The sequence below is a fragment of the Phyllopteryx taeniolatus genome, unplaced genomic scaffold, assembly GCF_024500385.1.
Source record: "Phyllopteryx taeniolatus isolate TA_2022b unplaced genomic scaffold, UOR_Ptae_1.2 contig_27, whole genome shotgun sequence".
In the NCBI taxonomy this organism is placed as follows: domain Eukaryota; kingdom Metazoa; phylum Chordata; class Actinopteri; order Syngnathiformes; family Syngnathidae; genus Phyllopteryx; species Phyllopteryx taeniolatus.
The window spans coordinates 91296-105906 of NW_026903195.1; positions in this window are offsets into that span (position 1 = coordinate 91296).

Consider the following 14611-nt stretch of genomic DNA (forward strand, 5'->3'; position numbering starts at 1 on the left):
CAGACCGGGGTGGTGGTCCCCCTTTTTAAGAAGAGGGACTAGAGGGTGTGTTCCAACTATAGGAGAGTCACACTCCTCAGCCTCCCTGCTAAGGTCTATTCAGGAGTTCTGGAGAGGGGGGTCCGTCAGCAAGTTGAATCTCAGATTCAGGAGGAGCAATGTGGCTTATGTCCCGGCCGTGGAAGAGTGGACCAGGTCTACACCCTCAGCAGGGTCCTCGAGGGTGCATGGGAGTTCGCCCAACCAGTCCACGTGTGTTTAGTGGACTATGAGAAGGCGGTTGACAGTGTCCCTTGGGGAGTCCTGTGGGGGGTGCTCCGGGGTTATGGGGTACCGGACTCCCTGATACGGGGTGTTCGGTCCCGGTACAACCAGTATCAGAGTTTGGTCCGGATTGCCGGTAGTAAGTCAGTTTCATTTCCAGTGAGAGTTGGACTCTGCCAAGGCTGCACTTTGTCAACAATTCTGTTCGTTACCTTTAGGGAGAGAATTTCTAGGCACAGCCGGGTCTTGAGAGGGTCTGGTTTCATAACATCAGTATCAGATCACTGCGTTTTGCAGATGAAGTGGTTCTGATGGCTTCATCAAGTCCTAATCGCCAACTCTCGCTGGAACGGTTCGCAGCAGAGTGCGACGCATCTGGGATGAGACTCAGCATCTCCAAATCTGAGGCCATGGTCCTCAGTCGGAAAAGGGTGGCGTGCCCAAGGGAGAAACCCTTGAAACCCTGAAGGAGATCCTGCCCCAAGTGGAGGAGTTCAACTATGTCCTGATCTTGTTCACGAGTGAGAGAAGAGTGAAGCGTCTGCAGTAACGCAGTAACGCGGACTCAGTATCGGTCTGTTGTGGTGTAGAAGGAGCTTCGCCTTTCGGCTCAACTCTCGATTTACCGGTTGTTCTACGTTCCTACCCTCACCTATGGTCACGAGATCACAAGATTGCCAGATAGCGGATAAAAGCGGCCAAAATGAGTTTCCTCCGCAGGGTGTCCAGACTCTCCCTCTGAAATAGGGGTGAGAAGCTGGGTCATCCGGGTTGAGCTCAAAGTCGAGCTGCTGCTCCTCCACATTGAGAGGAGCCAGGTGAGGTGGCTCGGGCATTTGGGTACGATGCCTCCCGGAGGTCTCCCTGCTGAGGTCCTCCGGGCACGTCCCACTGGGAGGAGGCCCCAGGAACAACCCAGGATACGCTGGAGAGAACGTCTCCAGGCTGGCCCGGGAACGCCACGGGATCCACCCGGAAGAGCTGGACGAAGTGGCTGGGGAGAGGGGAAACCTGGGCTTTCATGCTTGCTTAAGCTGCTGCCCGTGCGACCCAACCTTGGATAAGCGGAGGAAAATTGATGGATGCATGGATGTATGTTAAAACATAGATGTAAAATAACAGATCAATTAAAAACAAACGAATAGTGTTAAGAATGTACTAATGACTACAGTAACTGTGAATGAACAATTATTTTAACTATGTCAGGCTGGACTATTGCTCAATACAACAGTGCATTTAAATATAGGTAGACTTCTTACAAGTGACTACTTTTGTGGTCTACTGAACATAGTTTTTCCAAGAGAGGGAAAAAAAGAGAAATGCGTGCGGCTTTTCACGTTATGTGCATATTATTGTAATTATTATTGCTCTCGCCAGATGGCACCATAACCCCCAATCTCGGACTGGGCTGCATCCCTGTCTCCACTCCTCCGCCGAGACAGACGGTCACGGGGATGCCTGGTTTATCTCACCCGGACGCTAAATGAATTACCAGCCAGTCTGAAGGAGCTCATCAAAGCGGAGACCTGAAAATCTGTCTTCTCACCCGTACTTTAAATTAATTAACAGTTAGTCTCAAGGCACCACTGTATACAGTATACAGCGGGTGTGCAAAAGATAAACCATGATATAGCGAAGGAGCGCTGGTGGTCAAAGGTGAAGGAAGGTCATGTGTTAGGAAGTGAGGTCGCATGTAAAGGAACTGAGGTCCCAAGAGAAGGAAGTGAAGTCATAAGAATGTGATTAGGTCATAATTGCAGAAAGATCAACTGAGAGGAAGCGAGGTTGCATGTGAACGTATTGCCAGGTCACATGAAGTCAGAGGTAGCATATGAATGAAGTGAAGTCACAGGTGAAAGTAAGCGAGATCACACAAGGTAGAGGAGGTTGCAAGCACAGCCACGTTGCTCTGCACACGACAAACAGGTCTGTCTTTTACTTTAGTGAACAGATAATCTGCCTCCCACCTGTCCCGGAAGTTAACTGTTTTCCATCTTTTGTTTGGCCATTCTTGGGTAGAGCAAGTGTAAATTTGCCCGAGGAGACTGGTAGCATAGTTGCTAACGACAGCAACAGAAGGAGCTATGGAACCCACATTCCTCTGAACAGAGAAGCAGCTATCCAAGGAACCTGACTGGAAAGGCGCCTACAAAGCACAAGTCAAAGTCATTGGTCCTGTCTGGTCAAAGTGGGAGAAAAGGAGCTCAGTACCAAACTGGGGGAGGACAAACTGGGGAGGACAAAATAAAAATCATGGTTTTACCAAACCAAATATGTGACAATGACAACAAAGGACTTGCTCTTGTGTACATTGTAGAAGAGGATGACCTCCATATCATGATTGGCATCAACTTCTCAAAAAGCAGAAAGCATATGCGACGTGGCCAAGATCTCATGGGGAGCAAACTAGAGCCCACACTCCTAATCCGCTGACAAGGAGAGAACTTCTTTGCCAGGTGTCAGGACTTTATGACCCCATCAGTTTGGTGACTCCTGCAAATCAAAAAGGGGCCATTTTGGAATGGAGATCTTTTCAGGAGGCAAATAGTCAAACTCGACATGGGACATGGCACTTTCAAAGTGTCTCACAGCGAAGCAATTAAGCTCTTTGAGGAATATGCCCAACTAAGAAAAAAGTAATTCACAAGAGCACTAACTCCGCCACGCTGCACAAGGCCTGGGCTATCAACTTTTACGATGGAACTCAAACTGGATGAGTTTTATGCTTCATTAAGCACAGACAAGTTCACAAAAAATCCAGATGATGGCACAGAGGATGCTGCTGGTGTTTGGCTCTACATGTGTGTGTGAACAGAGTTTTAGTGTGATGAACACCAACAAAACATCCTACAGATCCCAGCTGAGTGATGAACACCTCAGATGTGTTCTGAGAATTGCCACAACAAAACTAACACCAGACTTTTATGCACTGGCAAAAAAGGTGATCAATAAAACAAAAAGTAAAGCTAAGAATTAACACCACAATGCCATTTTTTTATATATATACATAAGCATCTGGTCCTGGCATGGCCTGCCTGTCGAATTTTAAAAGTCAATGTGGCACCTGAGCCAAAATGTTTGCCCACCCCTCATCTAGTGGATAGTCAAACATTTCTTGGTGCGTTCAGCGGGAAAGCTATGGATATCAAAATTTTTGCTAACAAGATTGGGAAGATCCAAGGTGGCACTCCAGTCCAAGACGTGGTGGATTCCAGGATCGAAAAACATTGCGTACATAAATACAGACTTGGAAGGGAACTCGGAGTGGCAAAATGGGCCGGAGTTCTTGAGCTTGCCCAATCAAATCAGCAAAAGAAATGGCAACTGTTGCTAGAGAGAACATTAACACATTGCAAAATAATGCATTTGCAACTGAACTTAGAAGAATCGAGGAAAAAGAAGAACCAAAATATCCAGAACTACGAAGACCTCCAGCAGGGTCTGATATAAACAATCTTTTGGACGACAAGGTTCAGCCTTCTGTCAAAATTGGTCAAGACAGTAGCCTGGGTTTGGAGCGCTGCAAAGTGCTTTCTTGGACAAAAGCGAGCCCCGAACAGCCCAAACTAGGAGGCAGTGTCCTTATTGGAGTCATTTCAGTCAAGGAACAGGAGGTTGCCATGAGAGACATTTTTCTTCCTGCACAAATGGGCAAGTCTTTTCCACGTAGCACAACAACCGGCTGGAAGTCTTCAAAGATCAAGTTACTGGGGTGATGGTATGTGGTGGGCGAGTCCAGACCTTTGACAAGGACAAAGTTGGTGTCCCCATCTTGCCCTATGATTCCTGGTATCTGTGCTACTAGCTCGTGAAGCTCATAATAAGGGTCATGATGGAGTGGCGGGAAACTTGCTCAAAATGAGAAAGAAGGCGTGGATTGTTAAGGGACGATGAATTGCTCAATGGATCGTTGATAACTGCATGAGCTACAGGAAAAGCAAGAGCTGAGAGATGCCAACAAATAATGAGTGCTCTTCCTCCTGAAAGAACAACACCTGCTGCACCCTTCCAGTTTACAACAGTTGACCTCATCATGTCAAAGACTATGTCAAGAAAAGAGTTATGCTTAAAGTCTGGGGAGTTTTTTTCAGTTGCATGGCCATTGTCTACACCATATCCACTTCAGGTTTCCTGATGACTTACCAAATGTTTACCACAATCCGTGGACATCCAAGGAAAATCTGGTCAGATCCAGGCACCAATTTCATTGGAGGAAAGCCAGTGTTGGAGATGTACAGATTCCTGGACATCCAAGATCAAGCAACTCTAGAAGACAATGCTGCCAAAAACGGAACAACGTGGAAATGGAAAATCCCCATGATTCCCCACACCGGAATGGTGCTGCAGAAGCTGCTGTGCGTGTTGTTAAGAGAGCACTGCAGAATCTTGGAAGAGAACCTTCACTCAGCTTCAGTGACTTCCAACCTGGCAAATGAGCAACTGATTGATGCCAGGATGCAGAGCTGGGACAATTGCATTCAGTATGTGATGCCTAACAGCATCTCAGAAGGGAGACTGCAAGGCTTTTGGCTTCACGACTTATCCTTATAAAAGGCTCAGAGCAGTGCAGGCTGATGTGAACAAGTTCTGGAGGAGTTGGAGCCAACTCGTCGGTCCCAACTTATTCATCAGGGGCAAGTGGCACATAGCCAGGAGAAACGTCAACATTGGGGATGTTGTTTGGTTAAGCGACCAAAATACACTAAGGGGACAGTTCCGACTCGGCAGAGCTATTACCAGAAATCCAGATAAAAATGACATTGTAATGGACTTCAATGTCAGAATCTTCCTGAGTTACTATGTTCCCCTCACAAGAATTCTGGAAGGGAATATGGCTCATTCAATAGAAAAGACAAAAATCCAGCTCATTATCCTTCACAGGGATGTCTGGCGGCTCGTCGTCCTACTACAAGCAGATGATCAACTCGACGGAAAAGTCAGCAACCAATCCTAGAACTACAAAGTCTGGTGTTAAAGCACCAATCTCCAGAGGGTCACAGGATTTGCACTTAATTTTCAAATTAATGGAACAGGTCGCGTGTCATGGGATGTATTTTCTCAGGTGTTCGTCTTGTATTTTGTGTATAGCCATTGGAAATATTAATGACATTATGTGCAGATTCCAAATACAGTTTTCAGACTTGCAAATACCTAAGGCATGAAAAAGGTGACCCAAAAAAAACAAAAAACAAAAAAAACAAAACATTGTTGGGGGTGGGGGTAGAGGGCTCCCCCGGGCCCCCACCGAAATTTTATTTTATTTTAAAATAAATTAAGCAATCTGGACGAGTGTGAAGAATACAATAAGTCAAAATAAACACATTTTCTTCACGTAGAAAAAACATTTATTTACACCGCTCAAGTACATGTTGTGGAACAAATTTAAGATTAAAATTAAATTTCTTTGCTTTTTTGTTTTGGCCTCCAACTAGAGCCAGACCCATCTCTACCTGCACCTGATGCCTGCTCAAAGCTGTGCCACATGAATAGCATCCTCCATTTTAAGCACTCTCATTCTGGAAAAGAATTGACTAAAATAATTGTCTGTTCCACCTCATTTTTCACTATTACCAACTTCAAAGACTAATCCCAAATGCATCCGCCAAGAAAATATTAAGTACAATATTTTTCCGTTTTTATTGGCCATTTCTGATTTTGAAGTTAGTTCATTCTGTGTAGTGACATAATCTCTATCACGGCTCTGTCGCTTAATATATTTAACATCCGTAAACTAATTAGATAATTGTATACGCGTTTCCTAATTAATACGAGATGTACTCGCGCATCAGCTCGTCGCCAATGTTGCTATTTTTGTCGGGTGCGCGGCAAGCTACGCAGAGGTGCTGCGCGGGGCAATTCGTCGGTCACGTGATGCAATGCGGGCGTTGTCGGCGGCGCGACCCGGGAGTATAAAGAGGCCTTAAAAAGTACACAGTGAAATAATTACAAGTACTGAGTAAATAGTGAGTCTACGTTCAGATTTTTTTAAACAGGATGAACATCAATCAAATAAAAAAAAAAAAATAAATGTGAATGTGCAAATTCCGATAGTACTGTGTGTGCACGTTCGCGCGTACGTTTATGCACAGCCAAAACGACAACATCTGAAATTTACTGCAAGGTGTTTTCTCAAGTTATAAGAGGGCTGAAATATCCACATTTGGGTATAACAGTGCCAGACATATATTTTACTACAATACACGAAAGCTGTTGTTTTTGTTCGTCTCAATGTAAACAAGAGTAGCGCGCAGTTGCCTTCATCGTAAAGACGACCTTCCCAACATGGTGGCCATGCAGGCACGACGATCAGCCGGTCTGTCTTATCTAGTGTTAATACCTATTCCCGCCAAGTCCAATAGAATAGTGTTCCGCAACCTTCTTTGCACTGCGGACCGGTTAGGAGTCTGCATTATTCTCACGGACCGGCTGTGGTAGCGTGCGTATACACACGTACACATACACAGACACACACAAACACACACTTGTCTCGCTTCTGCTTCCTCCTTCGCTGTTCGTAGTGCGTCCACTGTGGGTGCGATGCAGTTTATCAGTTTATTTTTGAAAGGGGACAATGCAATTTCATAAAACACATGAAGTACACATGGTTAAAAAAGCCAGAATTAGCCAGAAGGCTAGTTTTCATCTGTAGTCCCCTGGCCATGATGTAAAAAAGCAGAAGTGGGGGGGGGGGGTCGGAGTTATTGTAGGCAGCCAGACTAAACTGCAGTTCCGTAGCTCCTCAATGAGCGTACACTTTTAACTCCGTAAAAGTAGTTTTGTCTGTGTCGAGCAGCAACCTACGACTATATCTGTATCAGAGCGGACTTGGTGCGTGAGTTAACTGTTGCGATAAACCCGTATTTTAAGTAGGACTCCTGATATAGTGTTGTTTCGTTCGCGAACGTTTCGTTCAAAAGAACAAATCTTTTCAGTAAACGTAATGAACTGAATTAGTTTATGAAATGATTTTGTTCTTTGAGCTCTCCCGCCATTAGCCAGCCCGCTCGGACCGGAAACAGAAGTGTTCTAGTCTCGACGTGCCAATTGAGACACGCAGCTGATGTGGCAGAGAAGATCCGGTCAATTTTCAAAATAAAACACTTTGACACACGAATTGCAATAATACAGAAATTATATAAACTGGTCATTTTTTCTCTGCGCCGTGGTAACAAATGCCTCACGACCCGGTACCGGTCCGCAGACTGGTGGTTGGGGATGACTGCAATAGAAGACGTTGTGTGATGTCATGTGACTTTGTGTCGTTTGATTGGTGAACTAGACTCAAACGTCACGAGCACTTAAATTGGATAGACTCAAACAGCAGCCAATGGGGAAGTCGAAGTCATAGTCTCGCGCACAAAATAGTTGATAAATAAGCAATAATTGATCAAAGTAGTGAGCAACCTTTAGATCATTGTAACGGAGTAAAAGTACAGTTACTTCTTAACAGCAGAAATGGCGGAAGTGTTTTTTCTGGTCTCGTCAACTCCTGTGACTGATCCAAAGCAGGTCCCGAACTCACAGGCGGAACCTCAGGCCGATGCGCTCGCATATTAGTCCGCCGTGGAGTAATACTCAGAAATTACATCTGTGTGTGGATGGTGGATGTGTGGAATGGATCTAGCTGCCAGCGTTCCAGGAGTATGAAACAGCCTATGATTACAGCGTGCGTATACACGCCCCGCTCCCCGCCCCCCAGGAAAACTCATCGGATCTATACGATTCACATAAATGGCCTATTTTGAGTTCAAAAGGGCGAATTTCCCCGAAAGGCGACTGATTTGCATGTATGACTTTTTGTATGGTTTCTTTGATTTGAAGGTCTTTCACCTAAAACTGGACACAAATAAAAGGAAAAAGGAAAGCTGCCTGGTCATTTGAGTGAATTCCAGTGAGAACCTATGGGTAGATGAGTCCATCCCTTTCAAGTGGGGATCTTGCATGCCAACATTTGGGGAGCTCGACAAATAAGAAGGAGGTGAGGTGACAATTGAAGGTAGGTCAAAGTGCGAGATTGCACATGAAGAAACTGAGGTCAAATGTGAAGTGAGTGACCTTATAGAAAGGAAGGTAATATGAAGTAACGAAGGAGACGTGATGGAAGTGATGTTACAAGTGAAAGTATGTGATCATATAAAGTAAACGAGGCTGCATGTGAAGGAACCACCACTAATATGCTATAAAAAGATTTTATTTGTTAACTTGTTTTGAACCACTCCTGCATTAGATTATACAGATAATTATAAAAAGGCATCATGTTGGGATACCTTTGTTTGAATAAATAAACATTAACCCATTGGAGACAATTTGGATGCACTCTTTTTTTCTTCTTAACGCATTGCTGCAGTATTGGATTGGGTCTCGGTATCGGCAGATACTCAAAATCAAGTGATTGTGAATCAGGCAAAAAAATGTTACAGAGAAATCCCTCATTGCAGGTGAAGGGAAAAGAGGTTCCAAGTGAAAGAACGTGATGTCCCAGGTGGAAAATGAGATCGCAAGTGAAGTCAAAGCACATATTGGACACACTAGTATTTGGTTGATGGGTGGAAGTGTGATTGCTCCACAGGAACTGATGGCGTTGTCGAGCGTGTTCGGGCTTGTGGTGGCAAAGGCGGATCAACATCAACGTGGAGGTGGCTGGACCAGTCAAGTGACATTCACGTTCGTGGCACACATAAGTTGAAGCAAATGTTACTTGATTTACCATACTGATTTCTATTTTTTTAAGCAGCTCTAGTGTCCAGCAACATTATTGTGCCTCCTGTCAATCAAACTTGGCCTGTGACTTTTGAGAGTGAGGCCACTACCAGCGCGGGCTAGCTGGGAACTGCTAGCCACCGCAGTAACCGCTGTTGCTTTCTTGGGAACTTACAATATGAGCCCAAGCTAGCTAACCAACAGCAAACCTGTATTTGTTATTTCAATTTTAATTTACTTCCTGGAATTCATTAACATTTCTACACAGAATGAAACTTTGGAATGTGCTGGACGCTCAGCAGAGAATATTTGCGTGTAGTTGGTCAATGGAAATGTACATGATAGTTTGTAGCAGAGAGGCCAAGGACATTCACACTAACAATGAACAAGCTACACTTTAACGTGGCTAAATGATCATTTGCCTGTCCGTTTTTTCCGTTTTACCGTCAAAACATCAACTGAGTAGACGCCAAAGGGAAGTGCACGACACTCGGTTCTGAGTGTACATACCTGAGCGACAAAGTTCGGCCTTGGTTGGTGTATTGAGTCCGGCAAGGAAAGCGCAGGGTTTCTTTCTTTCTCTCTACCTGCGCACGCCGCACACCTTCCTGACTCACAAGTGGAACACGCCCCCTTCGATGGAGGGATCTGCGATGTGAAGGGAGGAGGCGGAATATTGGAAAGAGGCGTACCCGAGGGAAGAGGCGTAACTACTTAAAAGTAGGCCTGGGCGTCATGTGACCGTCGTGTGATGTTTAATAGTATTGTGGCAGAGAGCAAGAGAAAAAATGGTGGATCAGACTGGCAAGTGGCAATTTATTTCATCGAATGAATGTAAGGATTTAATACACTGAAAAAGAAATGCTACATATATCGGTGGCTATATATACTATCATGCATAGGTTTAAGTCTGTGATTTCCTTTACTGACCATATTCGTCACTTTAATATACAGGGACGACGCTTCAACTGGCGCGCTCATGTGTATGTACAGTTAAATGACTGCGGTCAAGCCAGTCTCCACTCGTAAAGTAGCAGTCGAGCCAGCCGCCGCTAAATTTTGTTCATACTAAGCATTACGGTAATAAGTCGCCAACTCGCGGCGAAAGCCACCTTCAAAATAAAAGCTTCCCAATAATACGTATGTAAATGCTCTTCGGTTAAGGAATGAGACCAGCAAAGTTAATTTGAATCTTGAGATGCATTAAAATGTTTTGTTTATTTGATATCTTAGGAAATATACATGGTAAATGGACTGCACTTATATAGCGCTTTATCTACACCATCACAGTGCCCAAAGCGCTTTACAAAACCTCACATTCATAAACCAATGGGCGACTGCTGCCATGGAAGGCACTGCCAGGCCCACTGGGAGCAAATTAGGGTTCAGTGTCTTGAAGGACACTTCAACATGGAGACAGTCGTAGCAGGGATTCAAACCTGTTCTACCTACTGAGCCAAAGCCACACCAACATAATCCCATTGGTATCGCAAGACAAGTCCAGATCTGTGTGACAGACCACTGAGGACTCCACTAAAAGAGGTTTGATGAAGATCTGATATTGTATTTCAAAATATATCTCTGAAAACTGCATATTTTGCTGTCATTACCCCTGACTGGGCGGCACGGTGGCCGACTGGTTAGAGCGTCAGCCTCACAGTTCTGAGGTGCGGGGTTCAATCCCCGTCCCCGCCTGTGTGGAGTTTGCATGTTCTCCCCGTGCCTGCGTGGGTTTTCTCCGGGCACTCCGGTTTCCTCCCACATCCCAAAAACATGCATTAATTGGAGACTCTAAATTGCCCGTAGGCATGACTGTGAGTGTGAATGGTTGTTTGTTTCTATGTGGCCTGCGATTGGCTGGCAACCAGTTCAGGGTGTACCCCGCCTCCTGCCCGATGACAGCTGGGATAGGCTCCAGCACGCCCGCGACCCTAGTGAGGAGAAGCGGCTCAGAAAATGGATGGATGGATGGATTACCCCTGACTGAAAAAAATCTGAGGCGGCACGGTAGCCGACTGGTTAGAGCGTCAGCCTCACAGTTCTGAGGACCTGGGTTCAATCCCTGGCCCCGCCTGTGTGGAGTTTGCATGTTCTCCCCGTGCCTGCGTGGGTTTTCTCCGGGCACTCCGGTTTCCTCCCACATCCCAAAAACATGCATTAATTGGAGACTCTAAATTGAACATAGGCATGACTGTGAGTGCGAATGGTTGTTTGTTTCTATGTGCCCTGCGATTGCCTGGCAACCATTTCAGGGTGTACCCCGTCTCCTGCCCGATGACAGCTGGGATAGGCTCCAGCACGCCCGCGACCCTAGTGAGGAGAAGCGGCTCAGAAAATGGATGGATGGATGGATGAAAAAATCTGTTTAAAAAAATCTGAGATATCGCAACACCAGTCCAGTTCTGGGGGACAGTACACCACCCCAGGTTTCCAACAAAAGAGGTCCCATTCAAATGTGATGTGGCATTTCAAAATAAAAGTCCCTTCAACCCTGCATATTACACTGTCACTACCACTGATTTAAAACATTAATTAAAAATAATTTATGAGCTATCGCAACAACAGTCCAATTCTGGGGGACACTACACCACCCCAGGTCTCCAACAAAAGTGGTCCCACCCAAATCTGATTTGGCATTTCAAAATAAAAGTGCCCTCAAACCTGCATATTTCACTGTCACTACAACTGATTTAAAAAATTCACTCAAAAAAATCTATGAGATATCGCAATACCAGTCCAGTTCTGGGGGACACTACACCACTGTAGGTCTCCACCAAAAGAGGTTTGATCAATATAAAAAAAAAAAAATAGAAAACCGTCTTTCTTATAACTAGGGTCGAGGAGACTTTTATTTTGAAATGCCACATCAGATTTGGATCGGACCTCTTTTGTGAGAGACCTGAGTTGGTGTCGTGTCCCCCAGAACTGGACTGGTGTTGCGATATCTCATAGATTTTTTTTAATGAATATTTTAAATCAGTGGTAGTGACAGTGAAATATGCAAGGTTGAGGGGACTGTTATTTTGAAATGCCACATCAGATTTGGGTGGGACCTCTTTTGTTGGAGACCTGAGGTGGTGTAGTGACCCCCAGAACTAGACTGTTGTTGCGATAGCTCATAGATGTTTTTTAATGAATTTTTTAAATCTGTGGTAATGACAATGAAATATACCAATTTCAGGAGACTTTTATTTTGAAATGCCACATCAGATTTGGGTGGGACCACTTTTGTTGGAGACATGAGGTGGTGTAGTCTCCCCCAGTACTGGACTTGTTTTGCGATATCTCATAGATTTTGTTTTTAATTAATATTTTAAATCAGTGGTAGTGACAGTGAAATATGCAGGGTTGAGAGGACTTTTATCTTGAAATGCCACATCAGATTTGGGTGGGACCTCTCTTGTTGGAGACCTGGGGTTGTGGAGTGTCCCCAGAACTGGACCGGTGTTGCGATATCTCATAGATTTTATTTTAACAGATTTTTTTCAGTGAGGGTTAATGACAGCAAAATATGCAGTTTTCTGAGACTTTTATTTTGAAATACAATATTAGAGCTTTATCAAGATCTTTTAGTGGAGTCCTTGGTGGTGTGTCACACAGATCTGGACTTGTCTTGTGATACCAATGGGATTGTTTTAGGGTGGCAAAATGGGGGAACACGTGTTGGTGGTCACCGGTGCGCAGGACAGGAGAGGACGTTCATTTAAGGCTTGCTTGAGGTATATTTACGTACTTTTAATACGATACGGCTCGCAAGCAGGCAACAAAACATTATGTAGCCTAGCAAGCTAGTGCTAGTACTAACGGTTGTCAGCGAACATGCAGGCGTTCGGTCGAATCATGCTCTAAAGTTTCGCTGTGGGTGAAGTAATTTAATTACAGATCATTTTCTGTCATGTTGTAATGTTGGTTTGACCTGCCTGATTAGAATACATGACCTGGCTACAGCAGTGATTTCCAAACTTTATGGAGCCAAGGAACATATTGTACAATTGGAAAATCTCACGGCACACCAACAAAACAAAAATGTCACAAAAAGTTGATACATTAATTGTCTGAATGCTCAAGCATTCACACATATGTTATTCTACATTTGTTTTCATCATTATTATTATTCCGCCCACTTTTTTGATGGGCTTCTCCTTCGCCATTTTACATCCGATTCACTTCGTTCCAACTTTGACATGTTCGGAAAATTCGAGGCGCGAGGCATTACTGATCAAAGCCGCAACATTTTCACATTTCCCACAATTCCACATTTTACACCCAAAAAAATTCCCATTCATTCCCAATGACACGTTCAACAAAATACTTGTTATACCGGTCAGGGTAGGCAAGTGAGGCAGAGCCTCACTGCCCCCTGGTGGTCTTTCCTTTCCACTGCATGTGAATAGTAAATAAAACCTTATAATTACATTAAATTGTTCCATTGTGTGAATATGAGGCTTTGTGTCAGTCATATGATGTAGTCAGTGCCTCACCAATCATGAACCTCACCGCACGTCACTGATGAACAGGTCATTTAAATAGACACATTGCTCCATCTTGTGATCGGATCGGTTATCGTTTTTTTAAAACTCGCTGATCGGTGATCAACCCCAAAAATCCTGATCGTGTAAAGCCTATTCTTCAGGTGCCCGTTAAAATTTGTTGTGTTGAAGCATTTAGATGACGTTCCCCACAACGTACTTCAGTTGTCCCATACTGCCGATAACTTACGTGTTGTTTGTCTGAGACACCGCAAAATAGTTCCACACCGACGACATGTTTTTTCACTGACAAGATTGAAAAAACTTTATTGGTCGTCAGGTAGTTACAGTACTGCACCACAAGACACCTGGTGACAAGGCTAAAAATAAACTAGCTTTTGGATTCATACGCGACGAAGACGTTGCATTAAATGTCTTGTGCGGAGCCGATTGATGACGTAATTGATTGGATCGGCGAATTATGACATGAAAGCCGATCAGCATAAAATGTTAATTATCGGCCGATACCGATCACACCGATCAGATTGGCGTAAACTCTAGTTCAAAGGAAATGTCACCTTTGATTTACTACTTTATTCTAGAAGTAAAATAATGATTTAAAAAAACAATGTACACATTTCTGGCAATTAGCAACCATCAAATTATCACAGACTGATAACATGTTCATGTTTCGTCATTGTCAAACAATGCAGGCAGGTGTTGCTCAAAATGCTGAAATGGCTAACCACTCTGGGGAGCATTGCGAGTCCTTGACTCGGATCTCCAACGTTTTGCCCTGTTGTACCACATGGGCAACAGTAGGATGACATCCTCTTCAAGATCACTTGGTATGTTGCCTTGCTATTCGTTTTTGTTGTTGTTGTTCAGATATTGTTCTGTCTTCGTTTGTACAGTGAAAATAACTAATCGCACAACTGAAAGCATCATTTTGTATATCACACAAAGAGCAGTTGTAAATACTTTCTTCAAATCAGTACCCTAAGCTTAAAAATAAAACCTTCTCAAATTAATTTATATGCTTTTTGCATGGAAATCTTTGATCGTCTTTGTACACTCTTATGTGGAGGTTAACTATGTGCTGGATGAGAACAGGCCAAACAATGAAATCATCATAAAGGATCAGCACACCTGCCTCACCCGAGAGAACCTCATAACCC